The sequence below is a fragment of the Nyctereutes procyonoides genome, unplaced genomic scaffold, assembly GCF_905146905.1.
Source record: "Nyctereutes procyonoides isolate TBG_1078 unplaced genomic scaffold, NYPRO_anot_genome, whole genome shotgun sequence".
Taxonomy (NCBI): domain Eukaryota; kingdom Metazoa; phylum Chordata; class Mammalia; order Carnivora; family Canidae; genus Nyctereutes; species Nyctereutes procyonoides.
The window spans coordinates 2,971,732-2,990,699 of record NW_026575037.1 but is presented as its reverse complement, the minus strand read 5'-3'; the positions used below and the strand labels follow the sequence as shown (position 1 = coordinate 2,990,699).

Sequence of the window (18,968 nt, the reverse complement as noted above, 5' to 3'; positions counted from 1 at the left end):
TCTGGAGCATAATTCCTGCCACATAGTAGGCCAATAAATTGTGACTGTCTCTTTCCCCATCAGAAGCACCAATCTCAAGATTAGGAACTTCCAAACACCTTCAAGTGAAATATTTTTCTCATTTAGACTGTATTAGAAGCCAAAGTTATAACACCAGGAGAATATTTAAGCAAAGTATGATGTGTGTTAAAAATGTTAGATACCCTGCAGGGCTCTCAATAAATACTTATTGACTGACAAATGTTTTGTCAGAGCATAAAATCACAGAGATGGGAAGAGGTAACAGCATAAAAAGGTAATTTGGAATCAGCACGGGATAATGATTATACTTCAATAAGTATTTTATTTTTAAAAAGCAATAGTGAGGGAAACTAGAAATCATTTGAAAAAAAAATCAGGTTTTCTTTTATAGCCTCAAGTTTATATGATTTCCTAGGGGCACAGTACCCAAAATCTTGGTCTCTCACTGGGAAAATCGGAAGCAAAAGTGCTCCCGGTATCAAAGGGCATATGGATTCATGACATCTGTTGCCATGTCTTTCCACAGGATCTGGGGAGCAGGAGACCAGTTGTCCTAGGTTCCTATGACTGAAGCAGCTGCTAGAACACTTTCTAGAGCATCATCGCCCCAGAAGACATGGTTTACCTAACCAGTATTTATTGAGCTTTTTTTTAATTCAGAATTTTAATTATGTACATAAATAGCAACATGAGAACCAGGAGTTCTAATGCTGGACATTATCTCTAGGTGAAAGGATTTCCGATTAGTCCGCCAGTAGTATGGTATCACCCAAGATAACAAAGAAGCCTGGTATAGTTTTTCCTGAAGAAGAAACCCAATTTACTACATTCAGTACTGACTTCTCTGCCATTTTTCTGTAGAAAATGCATGGAGTTTCCAATATTTACCTATAACTGATTAAAATGAGCAGAGCATGGAGCATTCTACTTATTTCCAGGTGAATTCTTCACATTTCCTGGCTTTTGAAAGTTCTCCTTCCACAAATCTTCTACAACTATGTATCCTCATAAACCCCAGTCATATAATTTCTCCCCCACTGACCTGGACAAATACGATGGCTTGTTGTGGATAATAAAGAGAGGCAGCTAGTCCCATGAACCCAGGTGGATACACCAGCTTCTTTATTTTTGACCCTCTAGCCAAAAGAAGTCCAACAATGCCAGCAAAACCAATAATACCAGTCTTGGAAAAAATCCAGGAGGTGCATTTTGGAGATATTCATAGCTGTCTAACCCCCATTGAACCAAGCTCTGCATCTTGGGCTTTGTTTGTGAGTACATTTCCTGACACCAATTTGTATATGGCTCGCAATAATGTCAGAGATGTGAAATGCTTTCTTCAAGCTGGGTCCTTGGCTCCTCCACATATTTAGATTGACCCTCAGGAACCCAGTAGAGTGAAAGCTCATTAACCTTCACAGAAGTTTTGTGAGGTGAGTCCCTTTGAAGTGACGCATAGACTTTAAAGGTGAGCAGACTCAGGCTGGCTGGCCCCACAGACCTCGGAATTACCTTGAACATGTTGCTGGCAGAGGTGGCTCCGGTGGGTTATTGAGCTTTGTTACGTGCCAGGTACCATGCTGGGCTCAGGAAGTGGATGGATCACAATCCCTAAATAAATAATTCCAAGTAAAGAGTGACTGGCTATACTTGAGGGATGTCCAAAGACATATGATAGCACAAAAAAGGGAGTGGTCCATTTATGCTAAAAGATTAAGGAAACATTTCTCAGAGGTAATAACAACTGAGTTGGACCTTAAAGGATAAAATGTTTGGCATGCCAGCAGAAGGTAAGGGCAGTCCAGGCAGGGGGATCCCTTGGAAAAAGGCTCAAAGTCCAAATAAACGGGAAAAATAGAAAACTCAGGGTAGTTCCATAAGAACTGTGTCATTTATACGTCATAGATAATGTATGTGTATATAATATCTTACATGTATAAGATATTTTACTATCTTTGGGAAACTGGCAACAAATAATTATTCCCATTTTGTTGATGTGGATACCATGAACTTATACTCTCTATTCCACGAACTCATCAGGTCCACCTAATATATATATTAAGAGGGTGGGGAAGGGGCAGAGGGGAAGGTTGGACATACCTCAAGTACGTACATTATGAAACCTTAGCCATAGATTCTTTCTTCCATAGTATGAAAAGAGAAAATTTTTTATCACAGTAAACAATAAAACATGGGCAGCCTGGGTGGCTCAGCGGTTTCGCCCCACCTTCAGCCCAGGGCATGATCCTGGAGACCCAGGATCAAGTCCCATGTCAGGCTCCCTGCATGGAGCCTGCTTCTCCCTCTGCCTGTGTCTTTGCCTCTTTCTCTTTGTGTGTGTCTCTCATGAATAAATAAATAAAATCTTAAAAAAAAAAAACCACACAATAAAACAAAAAAGTAAAATAACTGAAAACAAAGACAAGACATGCTAATTTATAGCAAGACCCATGACACCCTAGGCTTTTGTGCTACTACAGATCATCTTATTTATGCTACAGAAATAGTCAATAATGTTGCCCAAAGGCCTCCACTGCAGGAATCACTAAATGATCTCTGTATGTTTTCCCACAAGACCTGAGATAAGGGGATAGATAAGGTGAGGTCAAAGAATAAAGTAAACGTGTGTGTTGTGCTGCTGAAAGCAGTACTTTTTAGGCATCATCGAAATGGCCCTATGGTTACATTAAAATTGCCACTTCAAAATGTCATCTACCCAATTTCATGTCTCGTGCCTGCCAGAAAAATGCTTATGCGACCTTTCCTAAGGTCACATAATTTCTCTGGGCTTCTAATTCCACGTCTATAAAATGAAGACTTGGACCAGATAACCTCCAAATCAGTTCTCAGTACTGACAGTTGGGTAATTCTGACTTTTCTTTTTACCCCACATCTAGTTATCTATCCCAAGCCTTTATCTGTACTAAGAACGAATTGTCCTGGGGAGCAGAAATGTAACCCCCAGCACCCCAAGGCACATGGGTGGATTCTTGACTCAAACCACACAGTTCAGTTGAAATGCCCCCAGGCCCATCTGGTCACTGTCTCTGTTCCCCAACCCTCCCCACCCCGCCCCCCCCCACCCCGACCTCAGGCAAATGTGTGCTAGAAGTTAAGCTGAAAGACGATGATGACTGCTCCCAAATTGCTAACTTGAAGCTCAAGATTTACCTTGCTCACTGTGGTTTCATTTCCTGCCCGGAAATAGAGCTTGGGGCTGCAGATGGGGCCTAAGATGACAAATGTTTCTAAGACAGGTTCTGCGTTCAGCATGGTTTCCTTTGCTGTGACATATTGGTAAACACCACAGAGCCTTCTTTTTGTGGGGTCAGGCAAAAAGCACAATTCGGATGAACTCCACCTTGGATTTCCTACTTATGGATGAAATGAGCGTGAAGTGTACCCTGGAGTTTTGGTGTTAGGTGGAGCCCCCCTTGGCTGTGGTTCCCAGCCTCATGGAATTTACAGGGTAGGATGAGAACAGCAGCCCACCCCCATCCCCTGCCCCAAAGGTTCTGGCCAGGAGGCAATGGGCGTGAAGAGCACAGGTGCGCTGAGCACCCCTCCAGGAGGACCACAGTGTTGCCCCCAGCAGAGCCCACCTCTAGCTCGGCAACACTGGGGTATAGCCTTCTACTGGGGCAGGGGGCTCTGTCTGTATATATGTAAGGGCATATGAGGCAGTGTTTAAAAGCATGAATTACGAAACCAGAGACCCGAGTTCAAGTTCTGTCTCTGCCTCTTATCACCTCTGTGACTTGAGTGATTCAAGCCTTAGTTTCCTCATCCATAAAATGAGGCTAATAGTGGGATCTAATAATCAGGTCATTGTGAGGATTGAATAAGACAATGAATGTAAAGCAATAAGATGTAGTAGCTAGCACACAATGCTCTGCTGAGTCATACTTGAGCCTGAGACAGAAGGAAAAAATCAATACTACTGGACTTGTCTTTATTTAAAATCTTGATAGTTTGCTCATTGTGAAGTTTTTGCATTTTTCAATTTTTAAAAAATATTGCATTAAAGTATTACTTATCTTGATTGTTGAGGGATTTTTGCCATCCTTAAATCTTGCACATACCTACAAATTCAACAAATGTTGCTTGTTACCATTTTACCATCATCATACAATGACTGCACAGCATAACTTAGCACTTAATTATCTAATGTATTAGTCATCGTTCCAAGTACTTATGTCCTGTTTTTCCAGCTAATTTGTACCTTTATTAAGGACAGAAATTATGATATATGTCTCTTATACCTAACAGTGCTGAGTACATAAGAGATTCATGTAAGTACATGTCCAGTGATTGCTTATAGCCTACGGTAGACAATTCACCACTCTGCTGTTCTCCGATTGTGTCACGTGTTTGAAGGTTTTGTTCTATGATCCTTGTGGGCAGGGATGACATCTGGTATTATCCTGTGCCATGTCTGGCACAAAGATGGAGGGACAAAATCAAAGAACAGGCCAAGGGACCTTTGGGTTTATCTAATCCTGCTCACTTTACCAATAAATTATTTGATGCCCAAAGAAGTTGAACGATGTGGCCAAACCAATCATGATGGCATTGGGATGAGAATTCCATTCTCCTGGGCTTTTTCCACTCCAGAACTTGGTTAATTTTCTTTTATCTCTCTATGCCTTTCAGCATCAAGCACAGAGCTCTGAATGTAGAAAAAAACTCAATAAATGATGTAGATTATTGATTTCTGGAACTTGAGTAACCTTTGCTTAAAGGGGGGGAGGTATGGAGTCATTGACTGGGAAAGTGTAAGTGTATTTACCAACTATCTATATCTCTTGGCTCAGTGCAGCAAGGTGGCTAAGAGAATACTGGATTCAGAATTAGACGGCTCTAAGTTGAGTTCTGGCTTCACTACTTCCTAGCTATGTGACTTTGGATGAAAAATTAAGTTTCTTAATTTACATCCAAAATGTAAACATAATAATGCTACTCACCTCATAGAGTTGTGGAAAATTATACAAACCATGTAAAGGATATGGCAGGTTGCCTGACATAGTAAATGCTCAACTATTAGCAATGATCACTGTTCTAAAAATAAGCCCTAAGAGTTAGGTGGGCTATGGGCAGATGGATAAAGTTATACATACAGTTGTTTAATATATCCACATGTTTATATTATGGAGGATTAAAGATTAGGAATAGGGGGCTAAATTATCAGTTGAGCACTTATGATTATGCTATATCTATCCCACAAATCCTCACAAATAACTCTAATACCCACTGTATTCTGTGGGATCTTGGCTCCATATAATCATGACAGGGACCCCACCCCTCCCCCCACTCTCACCAGCTGCCTACCTCCTGAAATTTTGCAGATTTCCAAAAGCACCAGGACCTCAGACCAGTAGACTATAAAAAGGGACCTTTCATAGACCCAAGAACACCTCCCTATAATGCCAGTTTTAGTTCCATTTCAGAAGAAAACAAACTATATTAGCAAGGATGCCCAATCGATAAGCAGAAGCCCAAATATAGTAAGACACTCCACGACTTGAAATGCTGCCAGTGCGCACCCAGTGCTATGAACAGTGGATAGAATAACCCAGGGAAACCAATGGTAAGGTTCAGTTCAGACAATATCTCACCTACATTTAGTGTCTTTTCCCCTCAGCACAGAGCAAGACTCTGAGCCCAAACCTATATGAATTCACAGGAAGATGTGAGGTAGAAGTCCGTGTGCAAAGCAACTGTGCTTTAGTACTTAGAATTTGAGGGAAGAAAGAGACTCATGTATCCCATATTTACAAACAAAAACCACAATATTTTGCATCTTGGAAGCATCTTTATTCCAAAATCCTTATACAGCTTCAACTTGTCTGGCATTAACATCCCAAGGAAGCCACTAAGGATCCATCAAAGCTACAAAACTTTAAAGAACACTTAATATTCATGCTACTTCCGTAGGAAAAATGAGGAAAAATACAAAGAAACCATTTCTATCCTGGGTCAAACCCTCCATGGGCACCCTGAAAGTTCTCTTAATATTCAAGGTTTCCCCTACAGCAGTGTGGTATCCTAAATTGGATTCTAAAACAAACAAAAAAGGACATTAGTGGGTAAACTGGTAGGCAAATCCAAAGACTCCACAGATCAATTAATTGTATACTATCAATGCTAATTTCTTAGTTTTGACAAATGCACCACAATTATATCAGATGTTAAAGTTAGGGGAAACTGAGTGAAAGGGACTTATCTATGCAATGCTTCTGTAAATCTAAAATTATTCCAGAGTTTACTCAAATCTTTATTTTTAAAATAGAAAAATAAGTGGTGATAATAATAATAATAATAATAGTAAGTCAAGAGTTCTTTGCTAAAGAGTATTTGTTTGATGGGTGGGAAGGGTAATGATTATTCTTCTCTTTCTCTGGTGAAAAGTATATTAAAAAGACAAAACCTCCAGCCTTTTACTATAGATCAAAAGATGGTGGCCAATTTCTTTTCCCCTCGAGGTAACACGTTGGTAAGGTAAAGAGAGCTGGTGGCTCTAGGATTTGGCTCTCCAGGCTGTAAAATGGAGAAAATGTTCTCTTTCTCAAGTGACCCTTGGGAATAAAGGACACAATGGATGCAGAGCACTTGATAGGTGTCAGGAGCTGGGTAAGGAGTATTTATTTCCTTTTGCTCCTTCTCAGGACATCCCCACAGGTAGTGCCTTTTGGCCTCTCAGGTAAACTCTTATGGGTGGTCCCTTCGGGTGGAAGGAGGGCTCCTCTGTCTTGGCCTGCAGGGCTCCCTACGTAGCTGGCCTCTCAGAACCTGCCATATAGCTGAGCACCCAGACAGAGAGCTGTAATCTCTCCCTCAGCTGCCCTTCTAGAGAGCAACTTTCACTCTCCTGGACTCCCATTGAGCCCTGTGGGAGTAGCTCTGTCCTTGCACCACTTTCCAAAGAACAGCCCACCCACCACTCTTTGGGGATAAAGAAACAGGACAGCCTATCCCTTACTTACTGATTAATTTTTTGGTAAGGGTGAGAAGGCAAACGATCTATGAGCTGAAGCTTGGGGACCCAGGCCCTACTCCACAGAGTGGCACCACACTGCATCACATGGAGGCTCATTTCTACAGCAATCTTCATTCCCTTTGTCTTGACTCAACTTTAAGTATATCCATGTGGACTCACTGTCTCTTGCTTCCAGGAAACTCTTAAACTAACTAGACCTTGCGTGTGTGACAGTGGAGAGCCCCTCCATTCTTTCTGGTATTGTCTGGTCTTGCAGATAGAAAAGATTTGGTGGAAGTCCCAAGCTTCTGTGTTCTACCTCCCTAGGTTGTGACTTTCTTAAATAATCTCTCTTCCAAATACTCTGCCTTATTATCCTAGCAACCATTCAAATGTCCCAGAGATTTAAAATGTTTCAGTATGTATTCTCTGGAGAATAGCCTCATCTACCTAGAAATAGCCACCTGTTCTTGCAAGCCCAGGACTTCCTTCAGGAGTATATCCAGTGATCAGGATATCCATTGGGTATATGGGTATTATCAAGGACATTTCTCATGCTTTTTAGCCACTTAGCAACTGAACCCCTTTTATGTTTGGGGAATCCCTCTCCCTGTGAGGCAGAGCTGGTCCATGGAGGTGAGCAATGATAAATATTTGCTAACTAACTTCCCCATGGCTGAAGGAATGACCATGAACGAGACTCCTCCAATAATATCCATCTAGTGCAGACTTTAAATTGGAAACTAATCATACAGAAGCTCAGGAGTCGCACAGAATCCATCCTGGCAATGCAGACAGCTCCATCCAGTTTACTGACATATCAGTGACACCAGATCCCAGGGGCGGTTTCCAGCTTTTTACTCTTGATGTGGCACAGGGACAAGCCAAGGTATCTGTGCTCTGCAGGAACAGCACGAGGTCATCACCAGACCAGTTCTCCAGCACAATTTGGGTACTTCCCCTGACCGCATAGGCCCTGAGTCTGGCCCTTTGACCTTCCTGGAAATTCTACGAGCCAGTTCCCAATTCACAGGTCAGCAACCTGTGTAGTCACACAGGGCCCCAGACTCAGCATGGTCTCATTCTTGGTTTAATGCTCTGCTGTACATCTTCCAGTTCTTAAAATTTTGACCAAAAGGCCTCATATTTTCATTTGGCACAGGGCCCTGCAAGTTATGTAGCCAATTGTGCTGTGAGCTAGCTAACATGCTTTAGGTCAGGGAGTTCTTAAACTTTCATGTGCCACGCCTCCCTTTGGTAGCCTGGTAAAGCCTATGAAGTATATGGAGAATGTTTTGGTTTTTTAAATATTTCATTTATTTATTTGAGAGAGAGAGAGAGCACACACAAACAGGGGGAGGGGTAGAGGGAGAGGGAGAAACAGACTCCTCGCTGAGCACAGAGCCAGAGCCTCCTGGACTCTTGTGGCTAGATGACTCTGAGATCAGGACCCGAGCTGAAGCCAGAAGTTTAACCAGCTGAGCCATACAGGTGCCCTGAGAGTGTTTGTAAATGCACAAAATATAATAGCCAACAATTCTGAAATACAGTTAGAAATTTTTTAAAAACAAATATATGATAGCATAATATCTGTGCTTTTTTTTATTAGTACATTAAATAAATCTAGTGGTAAGTCTTCTAAATCACTCTTACCCAGAAGTAGTAATGAGTATAAACTATATTTTGAAATGTCTGCAACAACTGAAATTGACTTAAAAATATCTATGATTTCTAACAGTAATAAATTCACAGAGCAGAGACCTGCTTTGTTATCTACATTCAAAACTTATGGAAATGCTAAATCTAGTTTAAGAATACCCAAAAGAAGGGCACCTGGGTGGCTCAGGTCATGATCCTGGGATCCTTGGATGGAATCGGGCATCAGGCTCCCCGCAGAGAGCCTGCTTCTCCCTCTGCCTATGTCTCTGCCTGTCTCTGTGTATCTCTCATGAATAAATAAAAACAAAATTTAAAAAAAAGACTAACCAGAAGAAATAATTCATCCAAGTCACAGAGCCCGCAAATTTTAATTATAATCTAATTTAATTTTAATTTAATTATAAAACTAAATTAAAATTTAATTTAAAAATTCTTTTGCTCACTGGGTGTTATTCTGTATGTTGGTAAATTGAACACCAATAAAAAACAAATTTATTATAAAAAAATTCTTTTGCTGTTTTAATAAAAGTCATTCTTGTGTTGCTTACAACAGAGAAGCCTGTAAGATATAAATGCCAGTGAGACTGAGGCTCTAGGACCAGTCCCAAGTATGCCAGGGTTCTCCACAAAAAACAAACAAAAAACAAGCAAATAGTCACAGTGGCTCCAGATGAGTCAGAGGCATCCAACACAGCCCTGCCCTCAGCCATTAGGATCTTCGAAGAGAAAGTGTCTCCCTGGGACACTGTCTAGAAACCAGGTGATAAGCTCCACATGTGTGGTATAAACCACATGATCGGGCAGCCTGGGTGGCTCAGCAGTTAAGCGCCACCTTCATCCCAGGGCGTGATCCTGGAGATCCAGGATCAAGTCCCGCATCGGGCTCCCTGCATGGAGCCTGCTTCTCCTCTGCCTGTGTCTCTGCCTCTCTCTCTCTCTCTCTCTCTCTCTCTGTGTGTGTGTGTGTGTGTGTGTCTCATAAATAAATAAATAAATAAATAAATAAATAAATAAATAAATAAAAACTTTAAAAAAAAACCCACATGATCTAAGTGGTTGAGCAAATGAAGATGTCTTCTAGCTGGAAGATAACTATAAATAACAGTTTTACATTATAAGAAGGGAGATAAGACGCGTAGCAGGACAGTTGTCACTCCAAAACCTCCAGCAAGCTAACAGAATGTGCCAGTACCTTTCATCAATATCACAGATCTTCACTAAGAGTCTCTGTTCTAGACTAGATCACCTCTCAGGAGTTTGTTTTGTTCAGATCTCAAAAGAAATATGATCCAAACATACCTCCTCAAGTACTGTTTCCTTGTCCCCTTTCTAATACTCCTTTTGGGAGGGGCCATTCAAAAGCCCTTTGAGGCAACAGGAATATCTACCCTTGGGACACACGTGGGAAGCCTGGGTTCATTTAGCAAAAGTAGAAAACAGCTCATCTGCAGATGTCTTGAACTTTTCAAAGTTGTTTTATATCCATTACTGCACTTCAGTTGTAGGCAAACACAGTTACACTCATTTTATAGATGGGAAAACCAAGCGGAGAGGTAGTGATTTGCCCAAGGTCACCCAGGCTTCTTGCCTCTTAGCCCAGGGTCCTTTCCTCTGCCCACACCTCTCCTATGAGCAGATCATAAGTAAAGGGGAGGCTGTCTCTGAGAGGGAAGTACATTCATGCAGATCATCTAAAAACCGAGAAACCCATTCTGTAGAGCAGGTGTCAGCTAAGGCAGGAAAGGCTCAAAAAAGAAAACAGATCACCAGATCCTCTGGCCCCTGAATAAGTTTTGCGATGTGAGCCCCTAGCACAGGACAGAATTCATTTGGCTGGTGACCAGCACACAGAGTCCTTCCCATTCCTGCCTGGGAGTTATGCTCATAACAACAGCAACAGCAGGAAAAGGGCTTCTTGAACATAAAAATAAACAAACTTGCTATTTTTAGCAGGGCTGCAGCTGTGAGAGCTTCATTATTTGCATTTTAGCTGCAGCATTCTGAGAGAGGAGAGGCAAGGGGAGAAGGGTAGGGGATGAGGACAACTGGGATCAGTCGCGCTGGGAACCAACTTTTCTGCTGCTGAGCCCAATCACACACAGGCCATAGAAACCAATGTCCAGCCTGGAAGTCTCTGGAGGCTGCAGATCTGGAAAAACTAGAGAGGGTCAACCAGGAAGCCAGCCCTTGATTGGGCTCTTTTCTGGCCATATATAGAAATAAATAATCTTTTACCCACATGGTTTTTAGTGCCACAGAAAACTGTTGCCTAGTGACTCCATCAGAGGAGTAGAAGCTCACTCGGAAGTAGAGACCTTTTACATCTCAACTCAGGCTCTTGGAACTTGAGTGAATCTCACATGAATTCAGCTCCAGTATGTTCCAGGCTTAAACACTGTGTCCAGAATTCTTGATGAGCCTGTTGTAGTGTTTTCTCTGGCCCAGGCCTCACTGACAGCTGGCAGCATCAGGAGCCTGACACGGGACAAGCTGAATGCTGGAGGTTGGGAAAGGGAGAAGCTATGGTTCTTCTGTTCTGTTTCCCTGGAGCAGGACTGAGTGTTGTAAGAAGGCAGTACTCTCAGGCCACCACAGAGGAGAGCTATAAAGGTCCTTTTCTGACGATGAATGTCATAGCAGCTTTAGGAAAAGTGTACACCTGATCTGACTTCAGAAGAAAGTCTCCTTCTTTGCGCATGGAATCCCTTTAGCCATGTCATACCTTGACCCCATGTCACCTTTAATCATGTTCTTACACCCTCTTGTGTCCCAGCTATATTTCATGCATGGTCCCAGCTATATTTTCTGCCCTTGGTGAGGAGATAGAATTGCAGACCCCAATGCAGTCCTGAGGAAGGAAAGCACCCAATGCTTCTTCAGGTTCTTATGAGGAGGTAAGTTCACAAGGAAGGGCGCCATGCTCTTCCATGCTCGAGGAATGCCTCCACAGCCTCTCTGATATGGCCTTATAGCCAGGGGGGTTTATTCACTGGCTAATGTCTTCTTGAGAAGACTATAGAGTCCTGCTCCTACTGAGCTTGCAGCCCAGGATGGGGGACAAATAAACAGGTAATTTCATTACTGTGGGCAGGCTCTGTGGTGGGTCAGCACAGAGTCCCTTGGGAATACAAAGGCCTGTCTTCTTCCTCCGCCTTAGAGAGTCAGGATGTTTTCAGAGAAGACAACGGATGAGCTGGGACTCAGGCAGGTAGAGGTAAGAATGTATCTTCAAAGGTTCCTCATCTAAGGGAAGCTCTCACATAATATGGCAAGAGATAAAGCAATATAGATATATTAGTTCTAAAATATATAAGAACTAACTCCAGCACCGCAAAGATCATTGATTTCTACTTCCCAGTAATATTTATCTTGCTACTCAATAACAGTACTGAGGAAATCAATTGTTGTCCCATCATAAGAAAGAGTATCATTATCTTTTTGAGCATGGATTTCCACAGCTAACAATGTAAGTCCTAGAACTTGGGGTGAAAGAGATCATATGGACTAAATCTCCAGGACTCCAGGACTCTCCAGGACTAAACCTCTGCTTGAATTGCTCCAGTGATAAAGGGCTCTGCACTGATCAAGGCAACTAGTTATTTAATTAGTTAGTCAGTCTAAAGACTAGAACAGCCCATATCAAAATGTAACATTGATTATCACGGGTCACCAGGTTTATAGATGATATTTTGTTTTTCTCCTTCATACTTCTGAGTCTCTCTAGTTTTCTACATTAGAGTGAGAGTGATTGAGAAAGGATCATCAAATAATTAATGTTATTTACAGAAAAGTCCTACCATTTATTCCTCTTCTACACCTTTGTTTATGTCAGGTTCAACCTAGAAACCTCTTGCTCTCTTTCCCCATCTTCAGATTCTTCTGCATCTCCCAAATTCTGGCCCTCCCAGCTCTACCAGGAAGGTTTCCATAAATGCTCTAGCCCTTACTTCCCTTAAATCCAAGTGTTAAAACTTAGCACTTCGTTATAAGCAGTTTTGACCCATTTCATGGGTCAGTTTCATAGTCGATTATAAATTCCTTAAAGGCCATATCATAATGCCTATGTAGCATAATGCAGAGGTTACTGCAATTTTTCCATAAGCAATTGCCTATGGCTGGCTGGCTGGCTGAAATTCCATTAAGTTGCATTTATTAGCTCAGTTGGGTAGAGCACAACTAATAAGTATTATATGTCATCTCTTCCTGCACTTCTCAAACTAGGCTTGGAGTGGGGGGGCACATCCCTAGAGGTATAGGAAAAGTGTGTCAAGCATATATGAGGCCACAAGATATTAACTAATGTCTTCCTAAAGCAACAATGTCCTACCCTTTAGGGATACTTTGGTGTAAAAGTTTGAGAAGCACTTTGTAACCTTTCCAAGGCAGATATTTTGATTCTACTTGAGTTTATCAGTTTAGGCTTTGCTTCTAGATACTTTCAGATGACCAGTAAGTCTACATTCCACCAAGAAATGTTTCTGGAATGTATCATTCATCCTGCATATAACAACATAGACACCACTGGCCCAGAGCCAGAATACCTTGGTTCTTGTCCAATTATGCAACTATAGTGGGCAATCCATAGGTGCTGAATAAAACGTGTTTCTTTTTTTTTTTTAAGATTTTATTTATTTATTTATGAGAGACGCAGGAGTGAGAGAGGCAGAGACACGGGGAGAGGGAGAAGCAGGCTCCATGCAGGGAGCCTGATGTGGGACTCGATCCTGGGTCCCCAGAATCAGACCCTGGGCCGAAGGTGGCGCTAAACTGCTGAGCCACCCGGGCTGCCCATAAAATGTGTTTCTATTTGTTGGAATCTCTGCTTACCATTTACCTGATCTTTGGACATTTAAAAAAAAATGTCTAAATCCCAGTATCCTCATCTATTAGGCTTGTATTACAGTATCTCATAGTGTTGTGAGAAATTTAAAGGCAATGTACATGCACTGCTTGGCACACAGAAAACAGTTAAGTCGATGGTAGCTAAAATAGGGAGAGAAGATGAGTATATTTCTGCAACTTAGTAAATGAAGGCTATCCCATTATTTTGTGTTTTTGCCAACCCTTCCTTTTACCTATTATGAAAGAGCCAGCCTAGGGAGAGGAAGTTTAGCAACGTTGAGGTTCTGAGTCACTGAAGGAGTTAAGGAAGCAAACTTCAAAGGCACAGTTGCTTTATGGGCCCTCTAGGCAAGAGGAATAAACAATCTCAGCCTTCACAAAAACTTCTGCCAGGATGAATGTGCTGGGCAGGGCAGGCTGGGGTTTCCCAGACGTCTCACTGACAAAGTGGCAAGAAATGTTTTATCTCGTCCATGCAAACGCTATATGAAACCTGCACAATGGGCCCACTCAATAAATCGATACATAAACCTGTCCCCAAGAGAAGAGCAGAAGACAAGGGGAACTACAAAGACAGGCAAAATGAGAACTCTATGAGGCTCTCCTCTGGCCCTGAGACCCCTGCCAGAAAAATGGAATCCAGAGGCCTGTTGCTTACATTCAAACAAAGCCAATGTTGAATCCCAGCAAAGAGTGCTGAACGGTAGTGCAGGCCAGTTCACAACAGCCAGTCACTGTAAAAATAGCTTCCAAGACACAACTCTTGGGGGCGGGGGCTGTGCGCCAGAAACAGAAAATGGAAACGGATCCCCTTCATCCCCCAGAGGTATAAACAAAGGGCTTTCCAAGCCAGTGCTTGCCCCCCACCTCATCAGCCCCACTAATGGAAGGAGTAGGGCAAGGTGCTCTAGCTCTAGAATCTGCAGGAATGCTAAAGAAAGCACAAGGCACATGCAGCCCTGGGACATGTATGCATGGGGAGACATGTGGACTATCAAAGGAGACATCCAATAATTTCCTAAGCTTGCCCCCATGCCAAGATTTGGAGCTACAGCCATAAAAGTAACGTTTTTCCTGGCATCCCAGATGCAGCAATTGAAGGCGTTTTGGATGTTGCATTAAAAAGAGTTCCCAAGAAGAGTATATTGTCACTGCTCTTTTTAGAGGAGCTTTCATAATTAGAGTAATTTATGTCAGATTTCAACAGTGTAGAAGGGAAGGTCTGAACAGAAATCTAATCAGAAGAGGTAAATATAATAACTGGTATGAAAACGGGCTCTCCAAATCTGTTTAGAAGTCCAAAGCCAAAATGAAAAAGCAATGCTTTTGAAAAGGGCTGTAAGGGAAGCTGGTGGGGAGCAGAGGAAATGCTTTCTTAGAATTGCTATAATTAAGCTGGAGAACTTGCTGGTTTTTAGATAACCTGCTAAAACTGAATGTGCACGAGACTAAAAATAAAAGACAGTATCTGCAGAAAATACTTGGCTAAGGTGAAAAGCACAAGGCTTGCTGCCTTCATGAGGCAAAGGCCCCGGAGACTAGAGAAGTGGACAGGAAGCATTGGCACTGCCAATTGGCTCAAATCCAAGCTCTATGGGGCCAAGACTGCTGTCCACAAAGACCCCATATATGCAGTGTAAGGCCTTGCCGGGCGCCCTGAACTCCCAGCCACATGGAGTAGATCTTAGCTTCCTGAAGCTCTCCTTTATGGCTCTGCCATGCACTCGGATGTCCAAACACTTCTGGAATCCATTTATGTTGCCATCGTGTGCCCCCTTTGGGAGATAATCCATTCCACAGATTCATTACCTGCTGTGTGGTGTAGTATTTCCACTGACTTGTCTTGAACTTGCCTCTCCCACTGTTCCAAGATGCTGCTATATTTCAGGCTCTAGTGAACAAGTCTGTGCTCATCTTATCCACAGCATTTAGAGGCGGATCATTCCCTCCTAACAGCCTGTGCCTTGCCAAAAGCCCTTCTGACTTTCGACGGTCTATTCCTCAGAGCATCCGGGCTGTGGTTCAGTGACTCTCTGGAGCCCTATTTATGCCTCTAGATCCTCACCCAAGTGCCACAGGTAAGAATACATGACAGCTTTAGGTGACAGTAAGGTAAGATTCTCAAGTTAATATTTTGCATACTTGAAGAACATGCCCATTTGGCGGCAGCACTTTCCTGGGCGCAAATACATTATCTTCCACCTGGCTTCTAGACTCAGGACATTTGCAAACTGATGGGAAAGTGTCCTCAGGCAGCCCCAGGTGGTTCAATGCTGGCCAGTAGTGAAGGGCAACCTGGCTCAAACGGGGCATTGCCAAGAAAGAAAAGCACATGTAGTAAATCCCCACCTTCATAAAGGGCTCTGCTTGTGGACTAAATACCCCATTGATTTTCATGACACTGAGAGGGGAGCCTTTTGTCCCCAACATACTGATGTGAAACCAGGTGCTAAAATTAGTAGGGGGTGATCACTCAAATTTCCAGTCTCAGTTCACATATCTGCTTATTTTGGCTTTTTTTTTTTTAATTAGATGTTAATGCTCTGTTTAACTCCATTTAGAGCCCACGAACCCCTTGACCACCTTCAAATACCTTTACTGAGTACATGAGAAATAATGAGGATTAAGCAAAATGTAATAGCACTGTGGTTGCCCGGAGCCACTTATGAGGTCATCAAAGTTAGGATTTAACTGCAATGAGAATAAAATAGTAGGTGGGTGTTCTAACCTGCTTTTTAGTAAGGGATGCATCATCCAGCCAAGATGAGAACATCTGGCCAGATGCCCACTCATTTTCTTGTGCTGTAATTGCATCTTCCTAGTAGTGTTAGCCCCTCAACAGACCTTGCAACCTTGGCTACCAAGGATGAGCCAATCCACCATCTTGCTCACCCATGAGTCACTGCTTTCTGTGCCACAAAAGCCATTGGTTTTCTTTCTTTCTTTCTTTCTTTCTTTCTTTCTTTCTTTCTTTCTTTCTTTCTTTCTTTCTTTCTTTCAAGCTATTGGTTTTCCTTGCTTAACTGAGACATCACAGTGATACCACCTCATGGACAGGACTCTGATTTTCTTTCTACCATGTAAAACCATGTCATGAAGCCCTCAGCTCAAGTCAGTGGTCTCCATTCCTCTGGTTTGGTTTCTTCCTGTTTCTTCTTAAAGGCAACCCTAAATAAATGCCTCTTAGGCCATAGCCAATCCACAGTGTTGCTCTAGATTTCGAGAAAAGTATTTTCTGCAGGCTCCCCTCACTAGGACTCATGGCAGACCTGAACATTACCCTTGTTTAAGCATGGAATTCCTTTCCAGAAGGTGATTTCCTCCTCCACTTAATGGTATAGTAGTAAAAGGAGGAACCGGGTATTTGGAAACACTGGAACTCAAATCTGGATTATTAGTTCTATGACTCTGAGGAAGTTGTTCAACTTCTCTGAACCAGTTTCCTCATAAAACGGGGAGAATACTACATCTCATGAATGTGTTGTGATTCAATGATCTGTATAAAGCACATGGTGTGGTATCTTGGGTCCTTCCTTAAGATAGAAGGAAATATCCATTCCCAATCCTTTGGCTGGCATTCAAGGCCTCGCTGCCAGCCACCCTGCCATCCCTGCCTGGCTTCCTCAATGCTCTCTGAGTCTATTCTGGCTTTATGTTCCAGGAGGGTTAGAGGAACCAACTATACATAGGTAGACAGTTGCAGGCTCAACGTATGATTACAGATGGAGCTTTTGACCAGCGTGGTAAACGTATCCACTGAGGGAAGCCCTTCAGTTTGGACACGTCCAAGCAACCTTGCAAGCCCAATCTTCCCATTTCTGCTGGGACTACTCGTTAGCCTACTTGCTTCTAGAACCTGCTTTCTCCCTTGTTGTTCAGATCTAAACTGAGTTTATCCCACCTGGACTTCTAGGAAAAGAGTCTCATCCAATCTCCCTCCATTGGAAGAAAAAAAAATTTTTTTCTTTCCTTACATTCTTGGCATTTCTGACTGAAGAGCTGGGTTTTTCTCTTTGGCCTTTCAACTCCAGCACTAACAGAAAGGGATCTCTTGTTTCTCAGTGGAAATAGTTGACCGCAACAGTCATTTTAATCCCCACACGCAGAGGAGGGTGAGCCCCGGCTCAGCACCTGACACCTGGCACCTGGTCCCTGGGCACCTGGCAATTGAGGTCAAAAAGGCAGCATCCCAGGCCGGTGTCAGGAAAGGATTGCCCAGATGACTCTGAGGAGGCCCCTCCAGGCCTAGGTCCTGGCATCACACTCCCCTCCCCTCATCTGCCCCCAGTCACCTTGAAGACACTGAACAAGCTCCCTGCCGTGGGTCATCAGAAGCTTCCTGTCTGGAGTCCTGCACCCAACACTGGCACAGGGCCCTTTCATTTTTCTAGAGTTCCAGGTGCCCGAAACCGGAACCACAGAAATCCGAATAAAAAAGTGAGTGGAGGGCAAGTGGGGATGACAGAGAAGAACCTCGGAGAACTTTCTGCAGGCAGTCTCCCCCTCCACCTCTGCTCTGACAGCTCCCCACGGTGGAGGGGTTTTCCTGCAAGCCTCAGGGAACCGCACAAAGGCTGCGTGCACCCCCCTAGGCACCCAGCGGGGACCAGGGCGGCTGGCTGTTTTGTTGTCCAGATAAGGCTCAGGAGCCTTCCCCCGAGCGCCCCAGGCTCGCTCCCGGCTGCCTCCCACCCGCCTTCCAAGAAGCTGCTCTCTTAGGCTACCCTGGGCCGTCTTCACCTAGGCCAGTTTCCCTCCGAGTTGTGCCAGGTCCCCGGGAACTCCGGGCGGCTGTGGAATTGCGGGGGGGGGGGGGGGACAGCCCGGCGCGGTGGGGGGGGGAGCGCCGGGTCCCGCGGGGGGCGTGTTCTGTCCCCGACGGGGCATCCGCGGGGGCGGGGGGGGGGGCGCGGGGCGCGTCAGGCCGGGTGGCCGAGTCCAAGGGCGCCCGCGGTCTGCGCGCCCGGGAGGGGAGCTGGGGCCGAGCCTGGCGGCGGCGGAGAGGGCGAGTCTGATTCAGGAAGTTGTGTCTCTGACATCAGGGGCAGGACGGAGTTGGAGTGAAACCTCAAAAATGCGAGGCGTCGGCCGGCGGGAGGGCCGAGAGCGCAGAGGGTGCGCTCCTCCAGGCGAGCGGCAGGTACGCGGCGCCCGCTGAGCCCCCGGTGAGCCCCCGGCGAGCCCCCGCCCAGCCCCCGCCGAGCCCCCGCCGTGCCCTCCAGCCGGCACCTGGCTCCGCGCGGGCGGTGGGGGGCGGGCCTCGGCGCGGGGACCTTGACCTCACCCCCGCCCCCGGGACCCGCCTCCGTCCGCCTGGCCTCGCGCGGGAGCCCCCTGCGCCACCGCGCCCGCAGGAAGCCTCCCGCTGGCCTGGAAAGGTGAGTCTCAAGGCGACGTGTGCGCGTGTGAGCAAGATGTTAAGGTGTGTGTGTTAATACACTGTAGGCTGTGTGCGTGTTCTCCTACACGC

The 18,968-nt window shown here is 44.4% G+C and overlaps 1 protein-coding gene and 1 pseudogene across 3 annotated transcripts in view; one reads left to right on the top strand and one right to left on the bottom strand.

Moving 5' to 3' along the window:
* Positions 1-945: 945 nt before the first annotated feature.
* Positions 946-1,542, bottom strand: LOC129505810 (MICOS complex subunit MIC26-like; annotated as a pseudogene).
* A 13,940-nt stretch (positions 1,543-15,482) lies between these two features.
* KIAA0040 (KIAA0040 ortholog) overlaps positions 15,483-18,968 on the top strand; it is a 39,828-nt gene continuing 36,342 nt past the window's right edge. Inside the window, exon 1 of one of the 3 annotated variants that reach the window (XM_055319410.1) lies at positions 15,483-15,576. The gene's annotated coding sequence lies outside the window, so the exon portion shown is untranslated. Of the gene's footprint in view, positions 15,577-18,427; positions 18,639-18,660; positions 18,877-18,968 lie in introns of those variants that run through there. The other 2 variants (XM_055319411.1, XM_055319409.1) reach the window with 2 other exon arrangements.